Source organism: Hypanus sabinus, chromosome 5, assembly GCF_030144855.1.
Source record: "Hypanus sabinus isolate sHypSab1 chromosome 5, sHypSab1.hap1, whole genome shotgun sequence".
Classification (NCBI taxonomy): Eukaryota; Metazoa; Chordata; class Chondrichthyes; order Myliobatiformes; family Dasyatidae; genus Hypanus; species Hypanus sabinus.
The window spans coordinates 161707195-161719326 of NC_082710.1; the positions used below are offsets into that span (position 1 = coordinate 161707195).

The window sequence follows — 12132 nt, forward strand, 5'->3', positions numbered from 1 at the left end:
CAGACACCACCGTCAGAGAGTCCAGTTCCACCCCCACAACATCAGTCTGTTAAAAATGAGTTTGTTGATTCTGTTGGTGTCTGCTACCCTCAGCCTGCTGCCCCAGCACACAACAGCAAACATGATAGCACTGGCCACCACAGACTCGTAGAACATCCTCAGCATCGTCCGGCAGATGTTAAATGACCTCAGTCTCCTCAGGAAATAGAGACGGCTCTGACCCTTCTCGTAGACAGCCTCAGTGTTTGTTGACCAGTCCAGTTTATTGTCAATTCGTATCCCTGGGTATTTGTAATACTCCACCCTGTCCACACTGACCCCTTGGATGGAAACAGGGGTCACCAGTGCCTTAGCCCTCCTCAGGTCCACCACCAGCTCCTTAGTCTTTTTCACATTAAGCTGCAGATGATTCTGCTCGCACCATGTGACAAAGTTTCTCACCGTAGCCCTGTACTCAGCCTCACATCCCTTACTGATGCATCCAGCTATGGCAGGGTCATCAGAAAACTTCTGAAGATGGCAAGACTCTGTGCAGTAGTTGAAGTCTGAGGTGTAGATGGTGAAGGAAAAGGGAGACAGGACAGTCCCCTGTGGAGCCCCAGTGCTGCTGACCACTCTGTCTGACACACAGTGATCGCAGTCGGGAAGGAGTCTGTGAGCGGCCTATCACGGTGTGGCTCACAGTGGCAGGTGGGGAGGCCTCTGCACTCGCGGGGTGTTTCCCCCTTCATTGCAGAAGGAAGATGTTTCCGTGGTTCCGTGTTATGGGTTGGACTACTGTGTTTATGGACCTGTGGACTTTGACAGATTTATGGTTTTTATATTCTGCGTTTCTCACCCATTTCTTTCTGAGACGAGGGTTTGGGGTGAATATTCTTGTTCTGTTTGGTGCAGGGAAGGGGGGGTATTGGGTTTGATGTTTCTGAACAATTTTCACATTCATTGTTTGTTTTGTGGCAATCTGGAGAAGATGAGTCTCAGAGTTGTAATGGATACACTCTTTGATAATAAATTAACCTTCAACCTTTGATGACACCACTGTTGTTGGCCAAATCAAAGTGGTACTGAATCAGCACATCGGAGGGAGATTGAAAACCTGGCTGAATGGTGTCACAACAACAACCACTCACTCAGCATCAGAGAAACATGGAGCTGATTATGGATATAGGAGGAAGAATCCGGAGGCCCATGAGCCAGTCCTCCTTAGAGTGGATAGAGTCAGTAACTTTAAATTCCTGGTTTTATCACATCAGGACCAGCATGTAGGTGCCATCACAAAGAAGGCATGGCAGCTCCTTGACTTTCTTAGGAGTTTGCAAAGATTCAGCATGTCATTTAAAACTTTCACAAACTTGAATAGATACACAGTGGAGAGTATCCTGACTGGTTGCATCATGGTCTGGTATGGAAACAACAATGCTTCTTTTAGTTTCACAGTTTGTTTTCTGTTGAACTGGCTTTTTGTCTGTCTGTGTTTGTGTGTAGTTATTCCCTGATTCTATTGTACTTCCCTGTTCTACTGTGAATGCCTGCAAGAATGTAAATCTTAAATTAGCAAACGGTTTCATATATAAACTTGGGCAATAAATTTACTTTGAACTATGATTAACTTGTTGCTTTGTCTCATAAATGCCATTGGACATATGACTGTGTTAAATGTACGTTTAAACTGGGAGTGGGTGTGGAGAATCAGTGTGAATTTACTCAGTGGCTTCACTTCTGTACATTTCAGATCAAAGCTGCACGACCAACATTCCAATCTGGATCATATTGACTGTATCAGTGATCACATTTGTGACAGCATTGTCCAGATACTTTCCAGTTTGCAGTAAGTATCAAAATCAAAGCTTTTTCCGAAGATCTCAATCACTGTGAAAACTTTCCCCTGGTCTCACCATCCCTTCAGCTTCTAAAGGGAGCCTTTGTGGGGAAATCTCCAGCACATTATCAACTCTGTCCCAACTGGCTGCTGTCACTCAGGAACAGATCTGGCCCAAATTTTACTGTTTCTGTTGGAAGTTCTGCTCAGAGATGCTGAAATCTCACAGTCGGTGAGCTGATGGGGTTTCGGTCTCCTGCTGGAGTGTGGAAGTCTGGAACTTTTGGGTTGAGTTCAGGTGAATTCCTTCTGTGCCTGCTGGGAAATTATTGGAGGGAATTCTAAGGCATTGAAGTTGTGTACAATTGAAAAGGTCGGGATCTGATTATGGATTTGTCAGTAAGGCCCAAAGTCCGGGAAACCCAATCTCTCTAATCTGAGGAGACAGCAAAGAAAATTGATGAAGGCAATGTGAAAGATGTTCTCCATGTGGACTTCAGTAAGTCATTTGACATGGTCCCACATGACAGACTGATCCAGAAGCCTAACACACCCGGGACCCAAGGTGACAGAAGGCAGAGGTCGTTTTGGAAGAAGGTTTATTTCTGATTTGAAGTCTGCACCTACTTGAGGATTCCAAGTTCATAGCAACACACACAAAATGCTGGAGGAATACAGCAGGTCAGGCAGTATACATGGAAATGAATAAATAGTTGGTTTCAGACCTAAACCCTTCTTCAGGACTGGAAGGGAAGGGGACGGAAGCCAGATAAGGTGCTGGGGAAGGGGAAGGAGTACAAGCTACAATGTGATATGTGAAGCCAGGTGGGTGGGGGAGTGGGATGAGGTGATAGTTGGAAAAGGGCTGGAGAAGGAATCTGACAGGAGAGGAGAGTGCACCATGGGAAAAAGGGAAGGAGGAGGGGCACCAGTGGGTGGTGATAGGCAGGTGAGGAGAAGAGAAGATGTAAGGGGAGGGTTGTGCCAGAGTAGGTATAGTAGAAGAGGGAAGGGGAGGGGAAAAATACTGAAAGTTGGAGAAATCATTATTCATGCCATCAGGTTGGAGGCTACCAGATGGAATAATGGGTTTTGCTCCTCCAGCCTGAGAGTGGCTTCACATTACAGTGGAGGAGGCCTTGGACCGACATGTCAGAATGGGGAATAGAATTGAAATGGTTGGCCACTGCTGACCATCTTCAGTCAGGACATTGAGTAGAGGAGTTGGGATATTATGCTGCAGTTGTATGTCATTGGTAAAGCCACACTTGGAGTACTGTGTACAGTTTTGTTCAGCCTGTTATAGGAAAGATGTAATTAAACTAAAACGAGTGCAGAAAAGATTTACGAGGATATTGCCAAGACGAGAGTTATAGGGAGAGTTTGGCCAGGCTAAGTCTTTATGGATTGGAACATGGGGGAATGAGGCCTTGTAGAAATGATTAAAATAATGAGAAACATAGATAAGGTGGATGGAATCAGCCTTCCCCAGGGAGGGGAGCCCAAATCTAGGGGGCAGAGATTTCGGGTGAGAGGGGAAAAATTTAACTGGGTTCTGAGGAGCAACTTTTTCACACAGAGGTTGGTGAGTAGATGGAATGAACTGCCAGAGGAAGTGGTTGGGGGAAGTACAAACTTTTCCTCTGGGAAATACTTGGATCGGTACATTCAGGGACTGTGCTTGGAGGGATATGGGACAAATGCAGTAACTTGTTACGAGCTGGGAGAACAATGTGGTCAGCATGGACTGGTTGGGCTGAAGGGCCTGTACCCATGCTGTATTCTCTATGATTCTACATTGCAACTTTACTGGATAGGCCACACTGGGAGTACTGTGTGTAATTCTGGTCACAACACTACAGGAAGGATGTGGTTGCACTGGAGAGAGTGCAGAGGAGATTCGCCAGGATGTTGCTGGATTGGAGGAGTTTGGTTCTGGGGAGAGATTGCATTGGCTGGGCTTGGTTTCCCTGGAGTGAAGGCAGCTGAGGAGTGACCTTTATAAGTATACAAGGTTGTGAAAGGCATAGATGGGGTAGAGAGTGAAAATCATTTCCCGTGGTATGGCAGGGGTATCAAAAACCACTTTTGGTTTTAAGCTGAGAGGAAGGAGTTTTGAAAGAGGTGTGTGGGATTAGTTTATAAAACAGTGATTGAAATCTGTAACACACTGTCAGAGGAGGACACGCTATGTTTAATATTACAAGAAGGATTTAGAAAGACGTTTAAATAGACATTGTTTAGAAGGGTATGGACCTCATGTGGACAAATGGGATTGGTGTCGATGGGCAAAAAGCACAGCATGATGAGATGGGCCAAAGGGCCTGCTTCTGTGCTGTACAAATCTGTGACTCAGCTGTGAATAAATGGTCGGTTAAAATAGCAACAAATAATCTTCAACAATGTATATCATTCATTAGAATTTATAAGGGATTATTTTATTCATTACAGGCAGAAACAAAGCAACTAATGAGAACAACCGTGCTGAAATAGAACAGGTATTTTGTTCATTTAAATTCCTGCAGTTTTCTTGTGTTTAAATAGTTTGTACATTCACTGTTATTTCTCCCTCTCTCAATTCACACATGTATAAACTCACTGGAATCTTCCTGCTGTATTTATAACGCCACTTTCTCTCATTTATTTACACACGGGTCAGTGGGAATCATGAACTCTGTTACTGTCAATAAAATCTGGTTAAATTTAATTTAATGGACAGTATCCCTTAGTGTTTCATTACATTCTTGTCTGAACACTATTATGGATATTTATCATTTCTCCCAGTCTGTGTCTGGTTCTGCAGAAAGTGGTTGTCTCTGTCTGACCCCTTTGTAACATCAGTTATGTCTAATTAGTCACCTCTGCCTCTCCCTCGTCCCACTCCCCTCTGCTGCCCTGTCCCTCACCTCTCCTCCCACTTTGCCCGTCACTCTGTCCCATCTTTATCTCAGTGAACAAAGTGAAGATTTGTCATCATGTATAACAAACACATTCTGTCCATTTTAGGATTGTGGAGAAGTGCAGGAATTACAAACTCTCAGCCCAGGTCATGAAGCTGAACCTGAAAATCATCCGGTCAGTTAGAAGGGAGACGGCAGCCTTCAGTTCCAGAGGTGACTGTGAGGGCAGGTTCTGTGTCCCTGCTGCAGACTGGAGCCTGGAAAATCCTTCCCTCCGACAGTGGGAACATGGTGCTCTGCAGCTGTAACTTGTCTCACCCTGAGTGAGAACAACACTGCACTCATTTCAGCTCTCAGCTTCCGGTGAGAAATTCAATCCTTGATAATCTGACAAAATCCTCATTGGCACCAGAATCATTTTAAGGAATGATGAAAGAGGAGCCCAGAGGGGCTCGGTCCACAAGACCTTATGGGTTTGTCTCTGATTTAGATCTCTGGAAGGTGCAATAACTACATAATATGTGCTTCAGAAGACAGTCCTGACTGCAGTCTGGGACATCAAACGCAGCTCCCACACACAGCTGAACTGCTTTGCCTGATGACGACAACCACAATCAGGTTTATTGTCACTGTGTTATGAGATGAAATTTGTTGTTTTGTGACAAGATCACTGCCTCTCAGATTCCTCGCCTCGGGATCATTCATTGCTGATCTCTACCACATCTCACACTTTACTCCTTGCTGCTGCCTGGCTGGAGCCCTGGAGGGTCACCAAGGCCCCTTGTACAACAAGCACCTCTTGTGGTTACTGTTCCCCACCAGAATGACAAGGTCTCTCTGAGTCCCTCTCCTTTCCCATCATTTCCAATCTGTTTGTGAAGCAGCAGCACTTCCTATTGCTTGTATTTGTTTGTGCCATCGAGGCTGACTTCCCCTGTTGTAGCAGAGAGGTGAAGTCCTGGCAGCTGAGAGAGATCAAACTGAACATCCCGATGTCACCATTTTCACTCTCGGCCATGGCATTGCTCTTCCATCACACCGGTGTTCAGGAGTTACCCTTTGTACCCTCGCAGGAGTCAGTTGGAACTGGAGTTCCTCTGTTCACCTGTTTACTGGAATCTGTGCAATGAAATCACCCGGCTACAGTTTCAGGACAATAATCCCCATTCATACACGGATCGTTAACCCTGAGTATAATAATGAGGCCGGCATCATCCAACTCGGAGTGACACATCAGTGATGAGCATTTTCTTCATCAATCTACAAACATCCAACTATTACTCCTGAGCCATCCTGAGAAGGGTCACAGAGTCACACAGCACAGAAACAGGCCCTTCGGCCCACCAAGTCCATGCTGACCTTGTTACCCCTCTCCACTGATCCCATTTGCAATCATTGTGGGATCGGCATCAAATTTGTAATTTTCCTGCCCAGATTGTCTGCTGTTAGTCAAACTGAGGACAGTGTGTAGACTCCACCCCACCTTTGTGTTGTTGTATCAGACTAAACAAGTGAATCCAAGCCCATTTTGTACAAGTATTAAAACTGCTCTGGCTGTTACACTAATGCTGTCATCAGAAATCCCATAAAGATTGTGATTTTCCCCAGTACCAATACCAGTTACAGCACTTCCTCACAAAGTCCCTCCCATTTCTGTACAGTGAGCAGTGAAGCTGCAGTAAAACTCTATGAGTTTGAATGTTGTATTGTAGAGTGATTTTGGGATATTTTAATCCAATACTGTATGTACATTTGTATATTTGTATTTTAAATATGTTACCTGATGCCTCTTTATATGCCATTGTTGATTAATTAAACCACTTCTGTTTTGCTGTTGGTGATAATTCTTTAATGGGATCAGTCTAACTTTGGGATAATTTACAATGTTCAATTAACCTCCCACCTTTGGACTGTGGGAGGACAGTGGAGCATCCGAGGAAACCCATATAGTCACAGGGAGTGTGTACGAGCTCCTTACAGTGGTGGGAATTGAACCCGGGTTGCTGGTATCATAAAGCATTGTGCTAATCAATTTGCTACCATGCTACAGAAAATGCTAGACAGACTCAGATGTTCAGGCAGCATCTTTGGAAAGAGAAACAGAATGAATGTTTCAGGTTGAGGAGGTCAGAACTGGGAAAGATTGAAAACAGGTTGGTTTTAAATTACACGGAGGATGGAGGGGGTCGGTAAAACAAAGGGTCAGAATTCTCGTGGGTACGTTGTAGATGAGGTCACTGGGTCTGTAATGAATGAAGTTATTAGGGAGCTGGAACATGAACAAAGGAACATAAAACTCTACAGTGAGGGAGAGGATGCTGTTAACTTCTCCATGCATCTCATTGAACATTTATAATGGCCCACAAGTTACAAACAGGGCATCCTCTTAGTGTTGAAGGTGCTGTATAAGTGCAGTCCATTTCGTTGGTCTCTGAGGAGCATTGAAGGCCAAGTCACTGGGAAATTCACACCTCTTCCTTTGTTCATAGAGGGCCGTGAGATCTTTGCCAGTCCCACGTGTGAGGGAGAGGCAAGCGGCTCATTAGTACAACATCCTTCTCTGAGGATCATCACCTTGTCATGGAGAGGCTGGTGATGGAGGTCCCAGGAGCAATGCCATCTGGAATTTATCTCCTGGTATGGTCACCACAGTGATGATGACAAAGGGAAGGTTCCAGACAAAGAACGATCCAACTAAGACCTCAATGGTGGAGCTGGCAGAAGATCAAACCCCACAAAGACAGTGAAAGCTGCAGCAGTGAAGGGTCCCAGTCACTGGGCCCTGACCCTGATCTGTCAATGAACCTGTGGGAGCTGCCCGTGCATCTGAACCCAAAGGGGTCCAATATCGAGCAGACAGGTTTAATAGAGCTGTTAGGGAGGGTTTAAACTACTCTGGCAGGGGGATGGGAACCGGACTGAGAGGGCTGAGGAAGGTGAAAACAGAAATAAGTCAAAGATAGTGTGCAACAGAGATAATAGAAAGGACAGGCAGGAGATGAGGCACAATCACAGCCAGTGGCATGAGTTACAGGGCAATAGAGGTGTGGTGCAGTTAAAACAGAAAGCAACAAATACTGGACTGAAAGTGTTGTATTTGAATGCAGGCAGCATAAGAAATAAAATGGACGATCTTGAAATTCATCTGCAGCTTGGCAAGTATGACATTGTGGCCCTCTCTGAAACTTGACTGAAGGATGGCTGCCATTGGCAGTTGAATATCCAAGGATATACAGTGCATCAGAAAGATAGGCTGTAGGCAGAGGGGGTGTTGTGGCCCTATGTATAAGAAATAATATTAAATCATTAGAAAGAGATGACATAGGATCGGAAGGTGTAGCGTCTCTATGGGTTGTGTTAAATAATGGCAAGTGTAAAAGGACCCTAATTCCAGTTGTATACAGGCCTCTAAACAGCAGCGGGGAAGTGGATTATAAATTAGAGCAGGAGATAGAAAAGGCGTGTCAGAATGGCAATATCATGATTATCGTTGGGGTTTTTAGCAGGAAATTGGATTGGGAAAACCAGGCCAGTACTGTACCTCAGCAGTGAAAATTTGTAGAATGTCTAAGGGATGTCTTTTTAGTACAGCTTGTTGAGGCCACGAGGGGGTCAACTGTGCTGGATTGGGTTTTGTGCAATGATTCGGAGATGAAAAAAGAGCTTAAGGTTAAGGAACCCTTAGGGAACAGTGATCACAATACGATCAAGTTCACTTTGAAATGTGAGGAGAAACTAAATTCCAATTTGTCGATACTTCAGTGGAATAAAGGAAATTACTATGCCATGAGAAGGGAAGAGACCAAAGTTCACTGGAAAGGAACACTATTCGGAAGGACAGCAGAGCAGCAATGGCTGGAGTTTCTGTGAAAAATGAGGGAAGTGCAAGAAAGATATATTCCAAATAAAAGAATTTTTTGAATGGAAGAAGGACACGACCAGGGCTGACAAGTGAAGTCAGAGCCAAATTAAAGGCAAAAGAGAGGGCATACAAGGAAGCCAAAGCTAGTGGGAAGATAGAGGATTGGGAAGCTTTTAACAACTTGCAGAAGAAAACTAAGAAGGTTATTAGGAAGAGAAAAATGAATTACGAAAGGAAGCTGGTAACTAATATCAAAGATACTAAAAGTTTTATTAAGTATACAAAGGGTAAAAAAGAGTTGATGGTAGATATAGGACCAATGGAAAATGACACAGGAGATATTGTAATGAGAGATGCAGAGATGGCAGAGGAACTGAGTGCGTATTTTGCATCAGTCTTCACAGTGGAAGACACCTGATGTATATCAGACATTCAAGACTGTCAGGGAAGTGAAGTATGTGCAGTGAAAATTATGACTGAGAAGGTGTTCAGGAAGTTTAATGGTCTGAGGGTGGATAAATCTCCTAGGCGTGATGGAATGCACCCTTGGGTTCTGAAGGAATTAGCTAGCGAGACTATGGAGGCAGTGACAATGCTTTTTCCAGAATCAATAGATTCTGGCATTGTCCTGGATGACTGGAAAATTGCAAAAGTTACTCCGCTATTTAAGAAGGGTAGGAGGCAGCAGAAAAGAAACTATAGACCTGATAGCTTGATATCAGTTGTTGGAATCGATTGTCAGGGATGAGATAATGGAATACAAGGAGGCATATGACAAGATAGCCCAAAGCCAGCATGGCTTCCTGAAAGGAAAATCCTGCCTGACTAACCTCCTGCAATTTTTTGAGGAAATTACAAGCAGGGTAGACAAAGCAGATGCAGTAGATGTAGTTTACTTGGATTTTTAGCATGCCCTTGAAAAGGTGCTGTACATAAGGTTACTTAGCAAGATAAGAGCCCATGGAATTACAGGGGATTTACTAGCATGGGTGGAGCATTGGCTGATTGGTAGAAAACAGAGAGTGGGACTAAAGGGATTCTGGCTGGCTGCCACTTACCAGTGGAGTTCCACACAGGTCAGTGTTGGGACCACTGCTTTTTACAATGTATGAAGAAACAAAGAGCATGCAGAGAGACTTTGATAGTTCAGGGTAATAGGCAAAGAAGTGGCAAATGAAATACAATGTTGAAAAGTGTATGGTCATGCACGTTGGTGGAAGAAATAAACAGGCAGACCATTATTTAGATGGGGAGAGAATTAAAAATGCAGAGATGCAAAGGGACTTGGGAGTCCTTGTACAGGGTACTCTAAAAGTTAATCTCCAGGTTGAATCAGTGGTGAAGAAGGCGTATGTAATGTTGGCATACGCCTATAGAATACTGTATAAGAGCAGGGATGTGATGTCAAGGCTCCATAATGCACTCACGAGACCACACTTGGAGTATTGTGTGCAGTTTTGGGCTCCTTATTTTACAAAGCATATACTGACATTGGAGAGGGTTCAGAGAAGATTCACGAGAATGATTCCAGGAGTGAAAGGGTTACAGTATGAGGAACATCTGGAATCTCTTAGGCTGTATTCCCTGGAGTTCATTAAATTGAGGGCTGATCTCATAGATGCATTCTGAATGTTAAAGGCATCGACAGATTAGATGTGGCAAAGTTATTTCCCCTTGGTAGGGGAGTCTAGGTCAAGAGGGCACAACTTCAGGATTGAGTGACATCCATTTAGAACAGAGATGTGGAGAAATCTGTGAAATTTGTTGCCAAGTGACTGTGGAGGCTAAGTCATTGGGTGCATTTAAGACAGAGATAGATAGGTTCTTGATTAGCCAGGGCATCAAAGGGTAGGTAGAGAAGTTAAGGGAGTAGGGCTGACAAAGAATTGGATCAGCCCTTGATTCAACGGCAGACCAGACTCGATGGGCTGAATGGCCTACTTCTGCTCCTATATCTTATGGTCTTATGTTCTTCTGCATCAGCCTCCACATGTTAAACAAACTCACACACAGGCGTTTCCCATGATGGGAATTAACCCTAACATCCCGGAGATCACCACTTATGGGAGCTTCATATTCAAAGTTCAAAGTAAATTCATTATCAATGTACATATATGTCACCGTAAACAATCCCGAGATTCATTTTCTTACGATCATTCGCAACAAATCCCAAGAAACACGATGGAATCAATGAAAAGTCACTCATAACAAAGCAGGACAAACAACCAATGTGCAAAAGACAAAATTAATTGTTCAAATAGAAAAATAAAAAAAGCCAAAATAGAAATAAGCCATAAATATCGAGAACATGATTTGAAGAGTCCACAGGTTTCAGGATCAGTGTTGGGGTGAGTGGAGTCATCACCACTGGTCCAAGAGCCTGATGGCTGAGGGAAATAACTGTCCCTAAACCTGGTGATCTGGGACCTGAGGCTCCTGTACCTCCCTCCTGATGGCAGCAGCGAGAAGAGAGCACGGCCTGTATGGTGGGGTCCATGCTGACGGAAGCTATTTTTCAGCGACAGGCGGAGTTGCGAAGCCCCGTACATTTTACTCTTGGGGAAAGCTATAGCCTGAGTTGTAACAAATGGTTTTAGTTTCAACAAACCTGAGCACGTCTGTCCCACACTGACCCCGTCAGCTGTTCTCTCGGCACCTATTCAGTGAATGACGGGAACAAGGGACACTGCAGAGTCTCAGCCTTTTCCGACGATGCCGGATCATAGTAGACGGGGCCAAGGGGAAACACAAGAGATTGTGCAGATGCTGGAAATCCAGAGTAACGCAGACAAAATGCTGGAGGAACTCAGCAGGCCAGGCAGCACTTATGGAGAGGAATAAGGAGCTGACGTTTCGGGCAGAGGTTTTATTTTGATGGTTCTGGGCCTGTCCTCACTGGAGTTTGGAAGAGCGTGGAGAGATCTCATTGAAACGTGTGTAGTGTTGAAAGGCGTGGATAGTGTGGATGAGGAGAGAATGTTTCCTGTAGTGGGGGAGTCTACACAGCCACAGAATACAAGGATCTCCTTTTACAACAGAGGTGAGGAGGAATTTCTTTAGCGTGGATCTGAGATGTTGACCCTCCGCCGGTCTTCAATCGGGAGTCTTCAGTGCGCTCGTCCCAAGGAAGTTAGTGTTGACAGATCCCCGTTGACAATGTCCGCTCCGAGATGTGGGAGCTCACAGCCACGGGTCATTTCCACTGTTCCGCCGAGACTGCGGTGCGGGGCCTGCAGATTGCGGAAAGTAGACATCCCCCTGATGCTGGTTTTGTCCCGACACTCCCCAGAGGTTAAAATAATAACTATCAAAGGGTTAATGTTGGGTTGTTGAGGGCGGAACCCCACCCGCTCCCGGGACCCGAGACTGGGTGAGTATCACTGCGGAGTTGTGAAACTCACTGACAGTGGCCGAACATTCGCCCCGTGAACTCAACGTCCCTCAACAGTTTAACACAGTCCGCAGCACCATGCGGTTTACAGAGGCTCCCGGAGTCTGCGGTCTCGCTATTTTCGCTTACCTCTCCGCTGTTACCGGTGAGAATCCCCACG

At 44.9% G+C, this 12132-nt stretch overlaps 1 long non-coding RNA gene across 1 annotated transcript; it reads left to right on the plus strand.

Annotated features, from left to right (window-relative positions):
* Positions 1-4271: 4271 nt before the first annotated feature.
* LOC132394518 (uncharacterized) lies at positions 4272-6546 on the plus strand. Its single transcript, XR_009512347.1, has 2 exons — positions 4272-4317; positions 4826-6546. It is a non-coding gene; the product is annotated as an uncharacterized LOC132394518 (long non-coding RNA).
* The last annotated feature ends 5586 nt before the right edge of the window (positions 6547-12132 follow it).